Raw genomic sequence first — 21,529 nt, 5'->3', positions numbered from 1 at the left:
TTGTACTTACTTTAAAGCACTATTCTCAGTGATAAAAGCCCATGAACTGACATACCATATTCTTCTGGGCCAGCTTAGGAACCAGCATGAAAATAATGTCGTTGGACACTTCAAAAAATGAACTGTGAGTCTGTGCGCTTGAATTTAGTGTACCATTTTACTTATTGTCAACTTAAAACATTTTTGTTGTGTTAATATGTAACCATAACATGCTTTCCAAAGACAAGATGCTGAGAGTTGTTTTTTCCATTCCTCTGAAAATTTTGTTTTACAAGCAAGATTCAAATAGCCTGCACCTGCTGTTTCAAGTACCCTGAGAAGTTGCGAAACTCCCTGGTGTGTCTCAACAAGTTGCTTTTACAGCACTGTTGAGTATTCAGAAATTAGCTGCTCATCTTTTCCTCCTATTCGCTTTTAAACCCACAGGCAGAAAGTCTATGAAACTCAACTGAGTCAACGTTTGTGCTTATGCATTCAGAGTTACAGAAGTCACTGGGTGTTACAATGAAGTACAAACTGTTCTAGTGCAGAAAGCTGCATATAGAGCTACGAGTGAAGAAGTTTTCTTCCCCTACTTGATGAGAGCTACAGAAACAATGGAGGTACAGAGGCTCCCTTGAAATCAGTGTAGCTCCAAAAGCAGGATTACTAGAAGTTTATTGTGATATGCAATATTTTCAAAATTGAAGCATGAATATTGTCAAAGGCCAAATAGATACTTGAGGAAGCAGCTAAGCACAAAAGCATTCTTCCCTCCAGCGCGCCAGCAATGGACACTTGAGGTGGCCGGGCAAGGAGGTGCAGGCTTGGGAGAGCAGGAGAAGCTGGAGGGAGCAGCGAGCACCGGCGATAAGCCAAGCGATAAGCCATGCTGGCAGAACATTTAGCACTGCTGATAAGTTCAGCCAAGGAGATGGAGATCAGAAAACAGTATGCCAGGAGACTGGGAGGTGATGTTCAGATATAAGTCTGAGTCAGAACTGCGTCACAGAGCGAACACGGACAAGGTTTTGGCAGCAGTGTTTTGGATCACCTCAAGGGGAAAAACTGAAAGAAAATGGAAAAGTCAGATAAAGAGTAGACTGCAATAGTCAAGATGAGGAATAGGAACATCAGCTAGACCTTGGTCACAAGACAGAGAGAAGGGACCACTCACTGAGACCACTTGGAGAAAGCCCCACCAGTCTTGAGCAGTCACCCAAGCGTACAGGGAAGGAAGAGAAGGTGTTAGAGCATGAAAAACTGAAAAGGAGATGGTCATTTATTCAATTCAAAACCTGTTTTCTCTGCAGCATCCCTCACACAGGTATTAAGCACTACAGAAAAATGAACCGTTACCTCTTTTTTTATAGATGGGACCTTCATGTGTAGAAAGCTGAAACAATTTCCCCAGTTACCTAGCAGGTCAGTGACAGAGCTAACAGATGAACACAAGGATCCAAAATCCCAGCCCAGGATTTGAACCTTGTTCTCCATTTGCAATCAGCTTAACAGAGGAAAAAACTCTGCAAGTTGCTTGTAATTATCTAAAAATCACTCATACCATCATCTTTATGATGAGCTTTTTTCCTACCCTTTGTCTATGCTGGTTATTCACTAGTGATCATTTGCAGTGTGAGGCATCAATACTACAGCATTACTTTTCTTGATATCCTGATTGGGAACCAAGTTTATTGAAAAGCTAATATCTAAAAAAGATTATATATTCCCTGAACACATCTGAATGACATCTGTATTCTACACAGGTGCTTTTGACCAGTAATCAAAAAGCACATAGAGTTTTGAGTCAAACACTCAAAATCCAACAATTATTTGAGATGCCTATTTTTCTATGTTTACACTATTAGGCTGAAGGATGAAGACAAAGGAAGAGGCTGTTCATGTAGCGTAATGGGAAAAATCAAAAGCAGCTGGCAATCACTCTAAAATACACAGAGCTTTTTCTCATATTGTGCTGGACTATGTAGGCTCTTGAGCAATGGCCCTACACTGTAAATAGCCACTTTACAAGGACATATCTTGCAACTAATGCATTACCTATGCTGTGCAAGAAGGCAGTTCTTTAGAATTTAAAAAACAAACCCAAACTTATGAGAATATCACACAGTCAGTGAAAGAGCAAACTCTGTTCTGCCACCTAAAGTCAGCTACTTCGTGCCATGTGAAATGCCCCACAGTATCCCCCACAACGTCTCAGCTGCCTCTCCATGAAGGTGCAGCTCCTCTCATGGGTTCCTAGTTTTCCATGTGTACATGCCTTGCATCACATCTGGCACTCTAAAGGCCTGATCCAGGGCCATTGATTTCACCTCAGTGTCCCAAATTAATGCCAGAAGGAGCACATTCATATGTTCTTTCTTTGCTTCACCCTGAATTTCATGCGTGCTCTGCCCTCCAGCCAGCCTAGAAATTACAAACTGCTGCCTGTAAAATTAATATTTTGTCCACAGAATGAATGTGATCTGTCTTCATTGTTTCTCCAGAAAAAGTTTTGATACTTTCTTCTACAAACAAAATCAACATATAATTTATTTTTGTGTGCAAAGTGATTTTATGGTATTTCTCTTTGTTGACAGAATGATTGGAATAAAATTACATTCTGTTGACAAAAAATGTGATGAACTGTCATTTGTGAACATTATGAACAAAAGAGTTTGACAAAACGTAGTTTGCCAATGGGATGTAGTAAAGGTTTTAACAAAAAGAATTCTGTATGTCTGCTATTTGTCCCAGGAATGACATGTGAAGTTTTTCAAAATCCACCATGTCAAAATAAAAAGTAAAAATTTCACCTACAAAAGGCGTAAACACTGCCTTTACAGAAGCCATTCATTCTAGTGTTTTAAGCTACGTTGTTCTAAGTCACCTCTATTTTTCCAGAATTCTGTAACTTCTAATAGAGATATGCTGGATTCACATATTTTGGTACATATCCATCCTACACACCACCATTTATTAGCAGTCATAGGCTTTCACATTTTTCCGGATTTTTGGTAAACTGATCAATGAGATAAAACTTCGTGATTTTCAGTCATACTAGCTATGTTTAAAGATAACGGGGTTTGTTCTTGGAAGTCATCATGCCTCTGACAGCAGCATGAGTACTCACATAATTTAATTCCTTCAGAGCCTAAGCAAAAGTCTGACAGCATCTAGAAAATGTGTGCCAAGTTATTTTCTCTTTGAACTTTGATGCCTGACATCTTTGCATGGACATGAGCTCATATGAGGATGGACAGGAAGGGAGGGGAATCTCTTTTTGGTGGGCTCAAGTGAATGAGCTTAGACAAGGCTGATTCACCCTTGGTGGCAGAAGGCCTTCAGGTTAAAAGAAATTTGATGGCTCTACGGGGAGCAGAATATAAAAGCACAAGGCCCAGAACAAAAGGAATAGATTAAATTGTATAATAGGAAGAAGTCAGCACCACAAAAGGGTTGAGCACAAAGCAAAAAAAAGAAGAGCTGCTAAGAAAGGCTAAAGTGCAAAAGAAAAAAAGCAAAGGTCAAACAAAATTATGTAAGCATGAACATATTAACAACAAATAGAACAAAAAAAGAATCAAAATCGTAGCAGAAACAGAGCTGGCTGCATTGCATCCTTCCCTTCTTGCCGATCTGTCATTAGTCCCAAAGACTATAAGCCAGACCAACACAAGTGACTGCTCCTGGGCAGGGCGATGGTGAAGAGGATGAGCTTCTCTATAGAGCTGCTGTGGGAACTGGCTCGAGGGACAGACTTGGCCGGGCTGGTTCCTGGGCTCTGCCCACGAGGCTGCCAGTGCTCCCGAAGCTCTGCTGGGTTGTGAGAGAAGTCACCTTTCCTTCCAGACAGATGAAAAGGAAAGAAAAACATTATTATCCCACCAGCACTGGAGAAATACGGTCTGCTTTTCCATCATGCCATGACAGATATGGTCCCCAGCCAAAGCACTAGTGAGATTTTTGCCATAACCCGCAGCACATCAGCTAGCCATGGCGTGAAGCACCCTTATATCCATTAAATCTCCCTGTGGCTAAGTGAGGCCATACAGCAATGATACAGAAAGAGTCCGGTCAGATCCTACAATGAAGATACACTTTCAAGCCTTCGCAAGTTTGAGTTTTTCAAGTCACTACATCTTCTCACATTCAGAAGGACCGCAGACTTCAGTCCTGAACGTATATGTCAATAGGCTAAAAAAAAAAAATCTGTGGGCTTGGAGCCACCAAGGATCTTGTCAGATTTGTTTCTGGCACCCCAAGGCTGTGTAAACAATGTTTAGCTCAACTCTTTATGGGTTAAAGGTCTGGAGGAGACTCAGCTCTGTATGGATTGGCCAGTCCCTGTATAAATATTAACAGAAAAGCAGTGATATAAATTTATATTCATCGGTAAATGCCTCTTAGAGCTAAAAATACTGTTAATTGCACTGCTTGCACTAAGGTTTTTCTTCTTTTGTACCTTCCCTCTTCCCCTCCCACCGGTGAGGGAGAAGGGAGCTGATGTGGTAAATGGTTTTTCCCCTGATTTTTCCCTTACAAAAGAATAAATGAGATGAAAAGGTAAGAAATGTTCAAACATAATCAACACACACATACATTCTAAAGAAAACAGCAAATTAAATGCAAAACCTATGCTAATGCATCATCCAGGTTGAGATTTTAATTGCAAAAAGTCAGGAAATGTAAAGTTATGGTTCTCACAGTAATCATCACTCAGCCCCTTGAACACAGTTAGGATTTGTATTCCAGGCAGTGTGCACCATTAACTCGCACACCAGCGTATTTTTGTGTTCTCTGCCTTCCTCACAGTTGCTGGGGGAACCATAATTCTGCATTTGCTGACTTTCGCTCAATTATTTTTTTTTCCTTCTTGCTATGCTACGAGGTTCTTGCATTTAATTTCAATGTACTTAAAAAAAAATAAATTAATGAGCACAGGTTCATTAACAATAATGGTAATAGTAGTAATAATTAGTATTGATAAAAATAAAAACAACAATAAATTCTTATACCTGGAGCTTCACCTCATTGTGAAGTGAGTGCAAAAAGATCAAGGGATTTGCATGCTGTGGACAAGGGCTTTTTTCAATCCACTATGATAACTGTACTTATATTACACTTCTTTGCAGTGAAGGCAATGCTGAGGGCCCATCCTGGGGGAAAAGTAATGAGTTTGTTCCCACTGAGCCTGTCTCAGGTGTATTCCACCACAAAAGCAAATTTTGTGCCACCCCAACCTGTTCAGCACTCCGTTGCCTCTGAGGATAACTTTGTCTGTAATCCTCCAACAACATGTTTGCAGTGGGATATACCCTCCTGGAACTCTGCCTGGCTGACCTGCAGGAGCAGCCGTAAAAGTAATTAATTCTAGTGGCCTGAGATATGAGTTGGAAAATGATGCTTAGAGTAGGTATATTCCTACTCTGAAACAAAGGAGTCATCAATCTCAGCTTCACCTCCGATGTGTATTCAAAGGCACACCTGCAGACAGACACTAGATAAGCCTCGCTAGCACTAGTGACGTGGTCATCTTTGTGCTAGCAGAGCCCCACACCATTGCAACCTGATCTTACCCACATCTTGTCCTTCTCTGTATGAGAGGATGGCTCCTGCAACGTGCTTCCAGGGATGCACTGGATGCTTCAAGGTCAGATTTCCAAAGCGACCGAAGGATATGAAGCTGAAGACCAGTCCATTCAGAGCATAAATAACTGAGCACTTGGGCAAATCCCCCTAATTCCACTTTTCTGTTATAGCTTGTATGCACATGAAATCTATTCCTAGGAAAAGCCATCCCCCAGAAGTCACCGTTCTCATGCAAACTGTCACGGCAAGGGTTCCCTTTTTCCTATAGGGTCTGCAGGGCAGGCGAAACCATTAAGACCAGCTAGTGCAGCACTCACCCAGAAGCCACATACATGTAAGTCTCCTGAGCTGAGAAGATATCGGTGTTGTGTCTCATTGATAAATCTTCGTATTTTCTTCATAAAATTATTCCATATTTTACAGCTTTATGTTAGCTAAAGTGCAAATAGGAAACACAGGTGCCTCCTGCCCTCTGTAAGGTCTCTTATAGACTCTCCTCTCACCAATGAAAGAATATTTTTTGTGCTGTTAGATCAGCATAGCCACAGGTGAGCCCTGGCCTCTCATTTAAAAAGAGTTATCAGACCTACATGGTCTGGTCACATGCTATGTTTGTTGCAGATAAACTTTTTTTTACCTTGCAAATACATGAAATATTTTCTAAATGTATCTCTCAGTAGGACTTGTTAAAAAAAAAGCAGAGTGAAAAACTTCTGACTGAAAAACTGCATTTCTTAAAAATGTAAGCAAATCTTGACAGAAATTTTATGTACTTCATGTACTTACAAACTTTTCTCCAATATCTATCCCTTCCTCAAAAAAATAATTAAAGCCCATCACTTCTTGTTATTTAGATCTTTCCTCCTTTCTACTTTACCGTTTTCCCGTTGTAAAGAGAAGGAAAACAGAATTGCTAAGAAGTGAGGGAAACAGTTACGGAGAGAAATTACCATGGATTTTTCAAAATCCTAGTTTGTTTTTTTTCATCTTTCGCTGAAATACGTTTATTTGGTTGAACTGTAAGCCTGTAAGTCAGTGTATTCTTTGGACTTCGAATGCAAAGAGCACATCCAGCCAGAGGTGAGCATCCAAGATACCTGGCAGAAAGCAGCATCAGACAGAACAGATGGCAGCTCTTGATCATGCCAGAGAGAAGAAATGGTCCTGCCAAAAGTGCAAAGAGTTTATTCAGGTCTATTTAACACTTTGTTCCAATCTTCCCAAACCATAGTTAGAAGATTCCTAATTCTCTGCAAAGTCATGTCACGTGGCCTACAGCTGATCCACAGCGTTGTACCACTCTTCCTATTAATTTCAATTAAAAGCATGGTGGTAACATAGTGAAAAAATTGACAGAGGTCCACTGATCTAGAAGGTGTAGGAATCATTGCTTTCAGGGGTATGCAACATGTAAATAAGACAGTGAGCCATGGAAATAGGCCTAACATAGGTCATCAAGAGAAATACTGTTTAGCAGTCATGCAGACTTTAGACATAGTGCCACTAAAGGCTCATTTCAGTGGTAAGGAACCAGCTACGGATGACCTGGAGCAGTCCCATCATAGAAAGGAACAAGTGCCACCTTCCAGCTCTCAGTACTGAGGAAAGTGGATGAATCAAGTGAAACATGCCAACAACTAGAAAATCCAGGTCACAAGTGGAGATAAGCAGGCAGGATTCTGGTATATTCTACAGGAATCAGTTCTTATGAATGCCCATCCTTGTTAGACAGGACCACCCACCTTGGGACTATTAAAGAGGAGATTATGGAAACCAATATTAGGTGCTACCTGGAGCAGAGTGTTTGCTTTGTAGCTCAAAAGGAGGAGGCAGAAAAAAGAAATTAAGAGCCCAGAGGCACGAGATGGGTGAGGAGAGGAGGCTGTGGAGAGGAGGCTGTATGCAGGGTGGTCGTTCTGGGTGGGTGGACCCAGGAGGAGGCAAATGCCAGGGGACATGAGAGATGTGCAATGAATGGATGGGTGAGGGCAGCAAACATATGCTGTCTCATCTTCTCAGGACAGCAGAAGATTTTCACCAAAAGCAAATGGAAGTCACTCATCTTTAAAAATGACACCGTGGACCACCTGCCACAACTGATCCATGGAAAGGTTCCCTAAAAGGTGAGATAATGGGTAATACAGACACGTCAGGAGGGGGAAAGGTGTAGGTGACACTAGCAGCTCCTTCAGCAACCCCCTTGTGAATATATTGGTCTCTCTTACTACTGGTTGTACATATTTTCACAAAACATGGGCTGTCCAAGAACAGGCAGTACATACCTACGGTAGAGGAAAGTTATTCTCAAACTTGCCTTTCCAATTTCTGCTTCAGATTTCACATTGAAAATCTAACAATTTAAAAGAAAACAAAAGCATCTCTCAGAATGATACCAAAGGACAAAGTTATTTTAGGAAAACAATTTTAATCAGTGCAGTAGCAGCCTTTAAATCTGCTGCTGTACTGACATCAGTGAGGAAAAAAAAAAAAATTAAAAACAAGGAGTCCAGAGGGACTGGCAGTTTTGGAAATGAATCCACACCTGTGTCACTGTATTGCAATTCACCCTCAATAAGGAAATTGTGGGGGGAGCAAGAGCTGTCAGCTGGCTTGTTAGGAAGAGTTTCATAGCTAGAGCATGACACCTCTGCTCTGCAATGTGTAACGGCCAACAACTGAGTTCCATCTGACACTCTCCATTAGGGACTCACCAAATGAGTCACCTCACTATATTTTTTTTTTCCACCTGAGTCCACAGTGTTCAGATTACTGAGGTGAGAAGACAAATGAAATCAATAGCATCTCTGTTCCCAAACAGATTTACTATCAAAACATCATGTCAAGGGAATGGAAAGGGTACAGCAAACAAGGGTAGCTGCTCACCAGATATAGGTAACCTTTGCTGTGTACACTCCCTTGTCACCCAGGGCCAGGAAACCAACTCCTCTGAAGTGCACTAATATCTCACCCATCTGTCCCTGGCATTTCCCTGCCCTGGGGACAGACAACACACCAGGCTTAGCCTCCGCATGGAGCCAGAGCCATGGGCAGATGAACTGCTGGGACCATTCCCTGGCTCCCTTCAAGAGCATCCCCCACCTCACACCAGCCCCTGCTCCCCATCTGCTCCCAGGGAGCGAGCAGCCATCACCCAGGCTAGAAGTACAGATGAGAATCACTTGGACATCAAACCTGCAAAAGTAGCACCACACTGCAGTGTAGGAAGCTTGGGAGATGGAAATTGCAGCCTTTGCTACCATGTGCGCTGCTGCTTTTTAATCAGCTATGTAAATCAGGACAGCATTCAGGTGAAGTTTCAGACTGTATTTGCCTGAAACACTGGCTTTCCACAAGATGAAAATCACCTTGAAAGCCTGAGGACACTGATGCTTGTCAGAAGAAGTTTCTCATTGCTACATGTCATTAGGAAAGGAATTCTTTATCCTTGGCCTCAGCCCATAACTCTGTAGCTAAAAGTTGTTGATGTTGTCCATCCCAAATCTAGCATTTGCTGATATTTCAGAGAAATTTGTTTTCAAACGAAATGCGAAAAAAAAAATCCTAAAATTTCCTAACTTTTCAAATCTTTTCTTAGACACTTCGAAATGAAACATTTCTTTATAAAATCCCTCTGAGACTTTTACCCATTTCTGAAAGGCTTGAACAAACCACAAGTGAAGTAACAAGTTGCACTTTAGATCAAAAACAAAGTATGACAATATTGCAATGAAACCAATTTTTCCATCCAATTTTTCATCAGGGCCACCACTCAACCCTGGGATATGGCTATATTTTCTCCAGGGCATAAAAGAGCTGAGCCATATCTGATAGGAGCAAGGTGGCAAAGCAAAACCATCTCTGTGAGTGAAACGAGCCGTGACAGTAGAAGCGTAGTTCGAGCCTTAAAAGCTCCTGCCAGCAGAGCTGTATCACTTGGGGTCCCCCCCAGCACAGTGCAGATGGGGAAGCACTTTGCACTCCCCAGCACAGGCAGGCGATGGGCTGTGCTGAACACACATCGATGCGTGAGCAGCTGGGTGAAGCACAGCTGCAGCTGTTAGGAACGACGGCGTGTCTACACAGGTTTTGTTTCAGCAGTGCTCCTGGCCCTGGAGGCTTCTGCTGCCCAGGTAGGTAGCAGTACTCAAGCAACAGGGACAAGGAGTCTTCTCAGCTCACCAGCAAGTTTTCTTCTGGGAGAGATGCAAACATCTACAAACAGAACCCAATCTCTGTTGACAAAATATCCTTGCACAGGCCAGCTCAAAGTCCTGTTTCCCTGGTGGGAGAATTGGAGGAATTTATGTGTCTGCAGCCTCTTTGGAGAGATAATTGTAACTGACCTCCCTGCTGCCAAGTACAATATTGCTGAAGCCAATAATAATACTCAGACGGTTTTTAACAGAGCTCATGATCACTTTAAGCATGAATCTGTCTTCACAATACCTCTGGAGGATAAGGGAAATGTGGAGACAGCAAAGCTAAGTGAGCTTGTGGAGGTCACCGAAGCAGCCTGCAGTAAGGGCTGCAATCAAGGAGCTCCAGGCTCACCACTGTGTTACCTGACCATGCTGCCCTGTGCCCCAGATGGCTGGGAGAGCAGATCCACTGAATATGTTATGCATAATTTTCCACACAATCACTTTTGTGAAACAAGAAGAATCTCCACCTACCCTGCTTCTAGAGATATGACAAACTAGCGCTTCGCTCTTTCAATAAACTCAATTTTGTTCAAGCTAACAGCTTCTTTGGAGGGTACCTGAGTATTTAACCATCTGTTATCTAGTACTTTTGTATAGGTATATAAACCAAGAATTGGCAGGAGACAGCAGTTATTAGAAGCCTTCGGCTCTTAGCATACATAGAGGAGTCAAAGAGAAGAACCAGAGGTTTTCCATCACCCACTGTCCCTCCATCCAGGTTGACCTCCACAGCCTGCTCCTTAGCACTGCCAGGAAACAGTTCTGAAGCTACAAACCACATCCACGGTCTCATATACAGACCTGTGCAAACAACAGAACAGGAAAAATTCAGACACGTACCCTTTCTGAACAAGTATATGAGCCAACTGAAAGCTGAAGGAGAAGTCTTAAACACTTGCCAGCATTACTTACAATTTGCAGGCACCTGGCTAGCTATTACCAATCTGGTTGTTTTTATGCTAACTTCTGCTAAAGTACCCCACTGGTGCCAGTTAACACCAGAGATTTCACATACCATTTGAACAGAGGAGGCTCAAAAGTCAGCCGGCAGAGCTGATGAAAAGCAAATCACCGAGTCAGTTTACTAGCAATGAGCTCTATTAAGTGTCTGTAATGCAGTTCATAGCCCTAGAGTAGTCACTGTCCCTCACTAATCTAATGGTAGTATTGACAAGGATCATTTACACAGCTTCCCTTAAAGGTTACCACTATTTGTCAGGGACTCTCTGTGCTCCGGACGCCCATGCAATCCTCATTCACATCCCAGGCGCGTCCATCCTCGCTGCAGAGCTGCCATCCAAGGCAGCATCGACTCCTCCTCGCGCAAGGTCACGCCGCTGCAGCCGGGCGCTGCGCATCCACGTCTCCTAAACACCTGCTAGGGATTAACAGGAGACAGCGCAAACCTAACCTAAGGGCTGAACTAGTGCAGAGAAACTGGTTGTTCAACAGCAGGGCCTTGCTACCAGGTATCAGTTAATCCACATAAAGCCTACCCAGCTGCTTCTAGTGGTCAGTGGACATATTCCCCTAATGATCCAGCCATATTGCAGTGTTGTAGTTTTACCTTGTTGATCATTAAGTGCAATCACATCTTCATTTTACGTCTTCCATGTTTAAAAAAAAACCAAACCAAACAAAAACAAACAAACAAACAAACAAAATCACTAGTCCCTCGGGCATCATCTGAGCTTTAACAAGCAAGAACTAGCCTCAGGATTTTAAATACACAGATCTTTCTGGCTACAAGTATCTGCTTTTCAGCCCCATTCCTTCTCTGTTTTATAATGATGATCTGAATTGTCCAAACATCATTGCCTCTATTTGGAAAAAGTCTCACCGCTTCAACATCCAGTTATATCAAGAAAACGAAGGAAAACCACAGCAACAAAGCCCTCTTGATGCATATGATCGGAAAGACAAGAAGAGCTAATGCAGACAATGGGCACTTTAAACCCTATCTGCACTTACAAGGTAAATAGATAAATTACAGAAACACTTTTGAAGTGTAGATTGATCTTGGTCTTCTAAAAATAGCTTAAACTGTTGGAGAAAAAAAAAAAAGATAGCTGTCAATATTCTAATTCCTGCCTCACTTCACAGACACAGCCAGAAGCTCCAAAGTGGTGGAGGCTACTTCTCAAGATAGTTTCACTGCAAGGGAAGATCAAAGGATCAGAGCAGTCCTTGGGATGTAATCCCCAGCAAAGAGAGATGAGATTAGGAGAGAGGCAGTGAGGGAAGGGCTCGCACCTCTGACTCTCTCCAGCCCCTCACCATCGCTCCACACTCTCCAGTGGACAGAGGACTTGAGCAACTTGCTCCTCTGGGCAGCAGGACACCAGATTTGCCCACTGCTTGGAGGTGTTTGCTGGAGGACCTGTAAAGCCACTGTATAAAGGAGCTTGCTCACTTCTTCCCCAAAGCAGATGTCACGTACCTGCACCTGCCCAGCTCTGGGGCCTCTGGCAGTTTCTGCAGCTCCATGTCCACAGGTAACCTCTTGGTGGAGCTAAACCAGGCTCGTGGTGTTCAGTGTCCCCATCTAGTGGTCAGGTAACCAGAAGTACAACTTCAGGGCCTTCAAGAACGAACAAAACAAAAACCAAAATACTCCGTTGTGGAAAATGTATGGCACCATCAAAAAAAAAAAAAAAAAGACAGCAGCAGTAGTAGGGGAAAGGCAAGGAAGTCAAAAGCAAAGGTAAAGTCTACAATCACAATTAGTACTAAAGTCCCTCAAAAAAGTGTCCCCATTAAACAAACGTAAGCAAAATCTCTCAGAGGAGGCAGGCACAGGGATCCAAAACCCAGAGCCCATGTGCTGTCACTGGGGGTAGGCACATTGCTGGAACAAACTGGAGAGAGGAGGCTGAGCCAAGATGTCTTTTGCTCTAAAAACATGATCTACGCATGCATATGAGAAGGTCACCCAGCCCTTTAACATTGAGAAACCATCTGCCTGGATTCATCCAGGCCCTTTACTAACCTTTTCCATGCAAAAGCACCCACTCCCCATCACAAACGCTACACAGGCTCAGATCCCAGCTTCAAGCACAGAGAATCTCAAACCCGAGCAAGTCTAGCAAGAGGCTCCCTTGGACAAGGGGTTTAAAGACATCTGCTCCCCAAGGTGAGCCCGCCTGCTTTTCCTGACTCTTTAGCCCTGGCTTTCTCCTGGAGCATGCCTCTCTCATGCCTTTGGGGCATTTTCCTGCCTGCTGTGGTTCTTCTGGGGACACAATTCAAATACTTCTTTTGGGAGATGTCCCTAGACAAAGAAACTGGTATACGATGTGCCCTGGTAGTCATAGATTTTTTTACTGGGAAGATAAACTAAGTGTTCAAATTCGAGAGGCAAAGAATTGATAGCTGTTGAAAGATTAAACCTGTATTACTGGAGTTGAAAACTTTACAAAGAATTGCAGTATTATTCATTGTAGCAATGATGGTCTCAGGTTAACAAGGAGGTGAAGTCTGTAGAGAGAAACGATAGGTTTTACTAGGCCAATCGGAATAATAAGAAAAAAAAATGTGGGTTTCCTCCTTCATTTGACAATAAACAGCAAAATCCAAGCTAAATTCAGACCAAATTTCTCTTAGTTTAATTGAATTATATTAGTTGATTTCTCCACTTGAGAGAGAAGCATAGTTAGCACCTGCTGAGCAGAAAAGCATGTTAGCAAAGGTACTGGGGAGCAGAAGAAGAAAAAGTGGGTTAGGACCTACCTAACATGGAGACTTCAACTATTTCGTTGTAACACCAGGAAATCTGCCTCTACAGCTGAAGCTCTGATTTTTTGTACCTGTCAGATTTCTGAGTTGTTCTTGTGAAGAGTTTTGTGTGCTGACAAGAGCTGAAAGCAGAGGGTCTGAGAGCAGTTTTCAACCTCAACCCTTCCCTGTAAGGAGGGCGAAACTGTACAACATCAGCACAGAGTCCAATGGAAAGAAAGAGCTTTTCCCACCGTAGCGGCCAGGCTGTGGAGATGAACACTGCCTGCACACGGGCAGGACTGTGCACGCTGCCGGGGAGATGCCTGAGGATGGCAGAACCAGGCAGTGTTTAACACAGCCTTCCCAGCGGCATCTTTGCAGCCACATTGAAAGTGTTTAGTGAAAGCAAGTGATAAAATATAGAGCAGATATGAAGTTTCAAGCTAGACTGGCTGAGCAGAGGAACTTGCCTGCCTGTCTGGGGCTGTGCACTGTGGTAATCCCTGCTCACAGGGGGATCTAAACCTCTCCACATCTTCCGCACAGCCTCGGGGAACAAACCAGGTCCCGAAAAGCCACTCCTGCTTGCACCAGGGACCAGCAGACTGTGATTGCTCCTTCCCAAGGGGTGCAGGAGGGTTATTATTTTCTCTTTATTTTCTTTTTTCTCTTCCATACCACAGGCAGCCTGCAAGATCACACCAAGGAGACAGACTGTGTCCCCACAGAAAGCTGAGGAAATCCATTCAGACTGCATTACTCTAACGGGAGACAGTCATTGCTGATTCTACTCCCATTGAGCAGCATATAGGAATAGCCATTAAGTTCAATAGAGCAGGACCACACAATTAAAGGAGAAAAGATTACCTCCCTTTTCCATTTTCTTCTGCTAACAGAGGAAAAGATAAAAAACCCTGACTTTTTTTCTTGCTATTCTCAGCATTTGCATAAATCTGTGCTCTAATCATCAACCTGCAGACCTATGACCCAAAAGCTTTTGGGCCAGATTTTCACTTTGATCCAAGAATTAATCAAACCTTCATGACTCAGCTGAGGATCCCCACCAGAAGAAGAGGTTTTTTCCGGTCCCACAAACTGGGACTTCTGGTGAAATGGTACCACAGCCTCCCCTCCATAGGGAAAGGGCGAGTCATCCCACCTGCCCTTCACTGGTGGTAAAAAAACCTCTGCTCTGGGGCAGCAACTGAGAAGCTTTTGGATGCCTGGCACCTCCAGGACTGGGGAACTGCCTGTGTGTCCTTTAAGTACTAGAAACACAAGCTGAGCACAGCTGAGACACCAGCTGTTGACTTCCAGTTGCTTTATCAACCCACACCCTTTTCCTCTTCTGTAAGGAGAGGGTACTTGCCTACTTACATCACATGGTGTTTGGGCTGTTAGTTTCAGGAACGTAAACACATCCACATCCCTCTCCAAATATTCTCTGCCTAATCTGCCATTACACTTGTAAGTTATTGCACAAGAGAGATGCTGAGACTGCCAAGTCAAATTCTCCAAAGGTAGGAAATACAGAATTAAAGCTAGCCAGTCATATGCTATTTTATTTCAAATAAAATTAGTGCTTCAATGGGTGCACCTGGAAAAAGCTGGGTTATGCAGTGAATTTAAATGTTGTCCATGGCAGGCTTCCTGCATTTGCCACAGAAATTGAGAGGGGAACAACGCAGTAGACCAGAGAAAGAGGAAAAATATGTTCCTTGCTTAAAAAGAAATGCCATTTAGAGATATGATTGTCTCTGAGCATATGCCAGAAGGACATTTTCTGATACCAGACAATGCTTTCGGACCAAGTCTTACGGGAATGGCTGGTAACCCAGTGCATTTTCCTAGTTTTCCATAGGTCGGCAATGGCTCTGGGGTGCTGGGGTGGATACAGTGCAGTGAGGAGCAGAGCTCCTGGCTGTGGGCCAAGATGCCTGAACTTAATCCTGTGTCGGGTGTCCCAGAGTCTCAGTGCCTCTGGAAAGACAATAAGCATCAGAAGGTATTTTCAGCAAGCTTGTACTTATTTTCTCAGTTGCAAAACGGGAATAATAAGATCACTCAAACTCACAAGGAAGCTGCAAAGATAGTAAATTAACGTCCCTAATGTTTTTTGGCAACATCAGAAAAATGTCTAAATAGCAAGAAAACAAAATAAAACCCAGCTTTTCACTGACTGAAACAAGAGCCCTGTGGAAACTGTAATGTGCAGTCAAGCACTCCAGCCTCGAAAGCCAGGGCATCCAGGCCTAGAGCCCAGGAGGCTCTCCCGGGGACAGGCCCCATAGGGGCGCATACGCTGCAGGCAGCGTGGCCATCGCTTCCCATCCGGAGCAGCTCCCCCTGCTCCCAGCTGCTGCCACCCCATCATCAGTGCCAACATGAGTGCCTGAGCAGCCACGTCAAACATCCCCTGGATGGGGTTCAGGCTGCGGGACAGCCCTTAAGCTGCGCTGAGGTACACAACGCTGCTAAATCAGGAAGCGGCTCTGTATATTCATTAAAGCAATTTGCATTAAGCACCACCCAGCTTATAGTTCAAGACTAAAGCACCTAAACCCGTCCGTTCACTCTCTGCAAAGTGCTGTGAAGATGAAAACCATGAGGGTATTATTTTGGCAGACAGCAGGGTCCCAAATGCAACTCTGCTTTTTCCTACTTCATGTTGAAGCTGTTAAAATTCTCTGAATATTAAATGTCCAGTCCCACTTTCAGGGTTGACTTAAATGCGGTTTCCAAAAAATGTGCTGAATATTATTCATTTCTTAAGGAATCAAAAAGCTAGAGGCCCTTTGATGGGGTTGCTTGCATTTTTAACTCACATACACACACTAGTTAGAAGTATTTGGCAATTATGCTTATATATGTCCATATCTCAGACAAAAATGCACTATATTAATGCAGAATTCTAGATCTTTATGATTTTTCTTTAATATATTTTTCATGTCTTTAACCTGAATCTTTCCTACATTACACAGCACTATACCACTGGCTGAAGGAATGTAAAAATGAAGCACAGAACACCCAATAACCAAAAAACTGCAAAGAACTAATGTCTGCTACCTTCAGAAAATCAACTTCTATTACACTCATTAAAAGAAACAAGGAAATAGTGTTTCCCCAGTGCTAAATATGGGTCTGATCTTGTGTCTGGGTGCCAGAAAAAAGGTTCAGCAACTTCTTGAGGGAATGTTTATGCCTCAGTTTACCACATGAGTTGCTGCTAGTGAACTAAACTTGTAGGAGCTGATGTTGAATAAACTGAATGAATCAAAACACTTGCTCCTGGAAATGACATGCTTGGAGATAGCAGACAAATCTGAACTAAAGTCATGATACGGGCTTATGTGTTGGAGTATTTATTCAACGTTTAGGTGAGAGTCAGACTTCCCGTTGCCGAAGCTAGATTGCTAGTGGCCACAAATCACAGCGTCCACAATAGAGGCCTTCTCATGTTCTGCAAGTCCCAATGTGGTTTTTACACAGCTCAGCTGAGCCCTGATTCTCCTGGTCGTTCAGAAGTTGAACATCCACAAGTACAGCGCATAACGCTGTAGCGTCAAACACTTTGACACCCAGACTCCTTAGAACAAGCAGAGAGCTTGGCACTAATTAGTAACTAGGTTTGTACAGGCAGGTGTAGGCAGACCTGGGCTCCTCTGGCTCAATGCAAGTCAGTTGTGGTTCAGCAGCTGTTTAGCTGTGTTGTGCCTGAGCAAATACACCCTGCCTTTCAGCCAGATGTATTGATTCATGCACAGCAATGCACTAATATCACGTATCCAGATGCAGTATCACAGCTGGCTCTCATCTGGCTGGTTCAGACCACAAGCAGAACGGATATGTCTGTCTGCGTTTGTCTTCAGAGGCATCCTCCAGTTTGCACACTGGACAGGGAGCCACCTAAATTATCTCAGACAAGTCAAGGAAAGATGCAAAGTTTAAGGTCTTAGGAGAGTCTAGGACATCCAATGCCAGAGGACATTATCTCCTTCTGCTAACAGCACTCTCAACCACAAATGCTCTTTCAGCATTCAACACCTGAGACAGGCTTTTCCCACAAAATAGAGCTAGAACAGGATGCACCCTCCTCACCCACACTGCCTTTTATCCTATAATCTCGTGATTAAAGACTTCATGTGAGAGATGGAAGAACTCTTTTTTGCCTCAAGGCTTTTAACACCCAGCTTCTAATACTCAGCACAGTAGTCTAGCCACGGAGGTTCTTCAGTGGGTATTCAGAGGGCTTGTGCTGTCCCTCCTCTTAAAAGTGCTCCACTTTTCTTGAAGCAATTAGGTATCTACTGGGGCAAAGCAAAAGAGAAAGTTACTACAAAGATAAGTGGTTTAACGCTCAGCTGAGGATAGGGGCAGCTTAACTATGTAAATATTTAGCCAAAGTTGAAAAACCTAAATGACAACATCTGTCCCAGAATACCCTGAAGTGGAGTAATTAGGCTTTCCTGGGAGACAGAAAGGCACATCTGAGTGCCAGCCGGCAGGGAAGGATTTGGAAGCACGTTTCTCATATAAGCACTTCTGACTAATGTGCCAGTCTCCTGGTGAAGGAGAGTGTGGTAGAACTTGCTGGTCCCCTGCACGTGAGGAGAGGAAGGCTCTGGGGTGCTTCAGGAGCAGGACGCGCAGGCTGGAAGGAAGCAGAGCATCTCGCTTGTCACCCCAGCAAAGCCCCAGGATGCTTTGGGGTTCGGATCTGCAAAAATTTTAGGATCATCTGACACAGAGTAGAAGTCCCTTAGTGGTATGAGTACATCTGAGCGGCTGCTGCCATGCCACCACCCAGCCAGGACCCAGCAGCCCAGCAGCCGTCCCCTCACCCGAACCCCCTGCTGATGCACACCCAGGGGCCTGGCACTGCCCATCTGCCCTGAAAATACGCAACACCTCATGACAGACTTGGGCTCTGCCCAGCAGGGAGGGACCACGGCAGCTTCAAAGTGCAACCCATCATGCTGGGACCCCCTTGCTTTTCACAGAACAACCTGTCAGGGATTGGCTTCTGCAAATGCCCAGCCTGGGCAGATTGCAATCCAGCACTGCTATGTTATCATAGCTATGTGTTTTGGGGGAAGACAGTCTCCAGCCATCTCCACAATGCCAGCTACATTAAATCTGAGCACAGGCACAAGGCAGAGCATTGTTACAGGCCAGTGCCGCAGCCAGTCCCCTTGAGACCCAAAAGTTTTTGTGTACATTTCCACTAAACAACATCAGATAAAATGTATTTATTTTCCTCTCTCCGTGCTATCTTTTCTCTCTAGTCCATGAATTTTGAACCCCTTCTGCTCAGCATCTGCCTGAGCAGCAACAGGAGGCACCAAGAATAGCCTTCTAATCTCTACCCATTTCTTATCCCCCTGATACCTTCAGAGGGAATGGAAAATGCCTTTCCTTTTATCCTCTGCCCAGACATTCTCATATGAGGCTGCAGTGCTGTTCTGCAGCTGAAAATGTTAATGGCTTGTTTTGTTTTGTTTTCCCATAGTCAACCATCATATTAATTTTAAATGACAGAGTTTTGTCATATTCTTCATGTGTGTCATATTCTTCATTTTTGGTAGCATCTTCTAGTCAAGTCCACAGGGTCCCTCCTTGCAGTGATTGTTATGAAGTTTTAAGATACTTCTGGAACTTTAGAAGTTTTCATTTTAAGGCACTTGTTTTCAAGGATTTGAATAAATTGGAAGGAAACAAAAGAAGCAGCCAGAAACATGGAATTTGGCATTGACCCAACCCTTCATTCATAATAAACCTTTAAAAAAACCAGTGATGACTCAGCACAGGCATAATTCACAAACCAGAAAGGCCTGCTTCCCTACCTTACAATTGCATTTGTAGGTACTTAATCACGGCAAATAACATGGTAGATATTTTATTTTTTACAACATATGCTGTTATATTCATCTCTTGAAATTGCTGTAACACATGGCCTCTGATCTAAAATATCCCTGTCAGATATAATTGGCAAAAGTCATCAGATGAGTCTTACGTCATATAATTAGATGTATTATATTAGGCTGTACTAGTTACTTTAATAGTAATGCCACAATGTACGCTAACAAGATGTTTTAAAATACAAACGACTTCTATGACCTTCTTGAAGCAATAACTCTAATCCTCTGTCATTTATTTTTGGCAATAATCTATCAAAAATATGTTGGGCAACTTGTTTGGGCCCTTCTAAGCCTCTTCTTCCAAACGCACCTGTTGGTGCAGATCCTGACACCCACACAGCCCAGCTCAGATCTCTGCTCCAGCACCTCCATGGGCACGGGACGAGGAGGGGCTGGGCACGACAGGCCGTGGTCCTGCAGCATCACGTAGCCGAGACGCCACACAGACTTGCTGGCCACAATGTGAAAGTTCTCCCCGGTTCTTGCAAGCCAAGGTGCCCAAATCTTTTGGATGCTTATCCACATTAGCAACCACGTTCTTTTTCTCCATGCCATTATGCGCAGCAGTACGGCTAATAAATGCAATATAGCTTTTGCTTCCATAGCGGTACTAGGTACTTCATCTAAAGGGAAGAAGTAGCCTAAATTTTACATTCAGGAAACACAATAATGACAAAGGGCAATGGCCACATGATGACTCACTACTTCCTGATGATGTTCTGGTTTTTGAATAACAGTGTGGGTGTGGGTATCTGGTTTTTGGGTGGGTTTTTTAAGTTAACGATCTGAAGACGCCCTTCTGTTGACCCTGTGATGTTCCTGGTTTCCTGTCAAGGTCACATTAGAGATGGGTTTATGATGTCTTATGTGCCTCAGTTTCTCTAGCACCTGCCTTGTAATATCAATATTAGGAACTGAATTGTAATACTGGAAGGAAAAATATAGCCATCTATTTCCAGGGTTATACATTGCTGAGCTGTGTCCACACACAGGATTTTTAGCACTAAAAATATATAAGCAATCTCCTTTGGACTCTAATTTTATGAGCATGAAGGTATTGTTACTCTCCTAGTTTATTCCCCAGGAAAGGGGTGCCTATTCACAAGACTAATTATCAGAGTAAATAATCACACCCTAACTGACCTAGTTAAACTGTTGGAAAAGTCGGGGCTAATTTCTAACGCAAATTAGTGACCTGCATAGGCAGTGTCCCTGCTCTCTGCTGCTACACAGGAGGTGTGGGTCCAAGCATGGCTGCTTGGGAGTGGACCTGACAGCTCCCCATTCCTACAGCTGTCTGCAGGACATTCCTGGGATGCATCTACAGACACTGCTACATTATATGCCCGTGACAAGGTTGGGGAAAAATTCTGAGTTTTGTAACTCTCCTTCGCAGCAGAATGTATTGCCAAAGTCTGCTTATCGCTTTCATCTTGACAGCTAGGCCCGTATTCAGGTGCTGAATTACTGTCTGCAGCTTGTACTCAGGTGAGTAATAATATCACATAGGGTCAAAAATATTACACATAATGTTGTCTGGCTTTAGAGAGAAAATTATTTACTTCTAAAGGCAAACATCCTACCTAAGATATCACAGATTCCTTTTCAATGCTGCCTAACTCCCTGCTCAATGCAAATAAGACTGAATCATACCAAGAATCACAGAATGGTTAAGGTTGAAAAGGACCTCTGGAGATCATCTGGTCCAACCCACCTGCTAAAGCAGGTTCACCCAGAGCAGATCGCACAGGAATGCATCCAGGTGGGTCTTGAACGTCTCCAGAGGAGACTCCACAACCTCTCTGGGCAGCCTGTTCCAGGGCTCTGGCACCCTCAGAGTAAAGAAGTTTTTCCTCATATTCAGATGGAACCTCCTGTGCTTCAGCCTGTGCCCGTGGCCCCTCATCCTATCGTTGGGCACCACTGAAAGGAGTCTGGTTCTATCCTTACATCTGTAAGAATTACACAGAATTAGGACAGACTGTCCCGCACTGAGCAGGGGAACCCAGAGTGGTCCCTTCCCTGCTCGAGCTTCCCCTGGTCCAGCCACCCGTGACTCGGAGACTTCCACAGCTGAGTGATGTGTTATGTTTATTTGCTACGGAGAGTCTAATCTTCCCTTTT

This window comes from Caloenas nicobarica, chromosome 4, assembly GCF_036013445.1.
Source record: "Caloenas nicobarica isolate bCalNic1 chromosome 4, bCalNic1.hap1, whole genome shotgun sequence".
Classification (NCBI taxonomy): domain Eukaryota; kingdom Metazoa; phylum Chordata; class Aves; order Columbiformes; family Columbidae; genus Caloenas; species Caloenas nicobarica.
Note: the sequence above shows the minus strand (reverse complement) of the source record.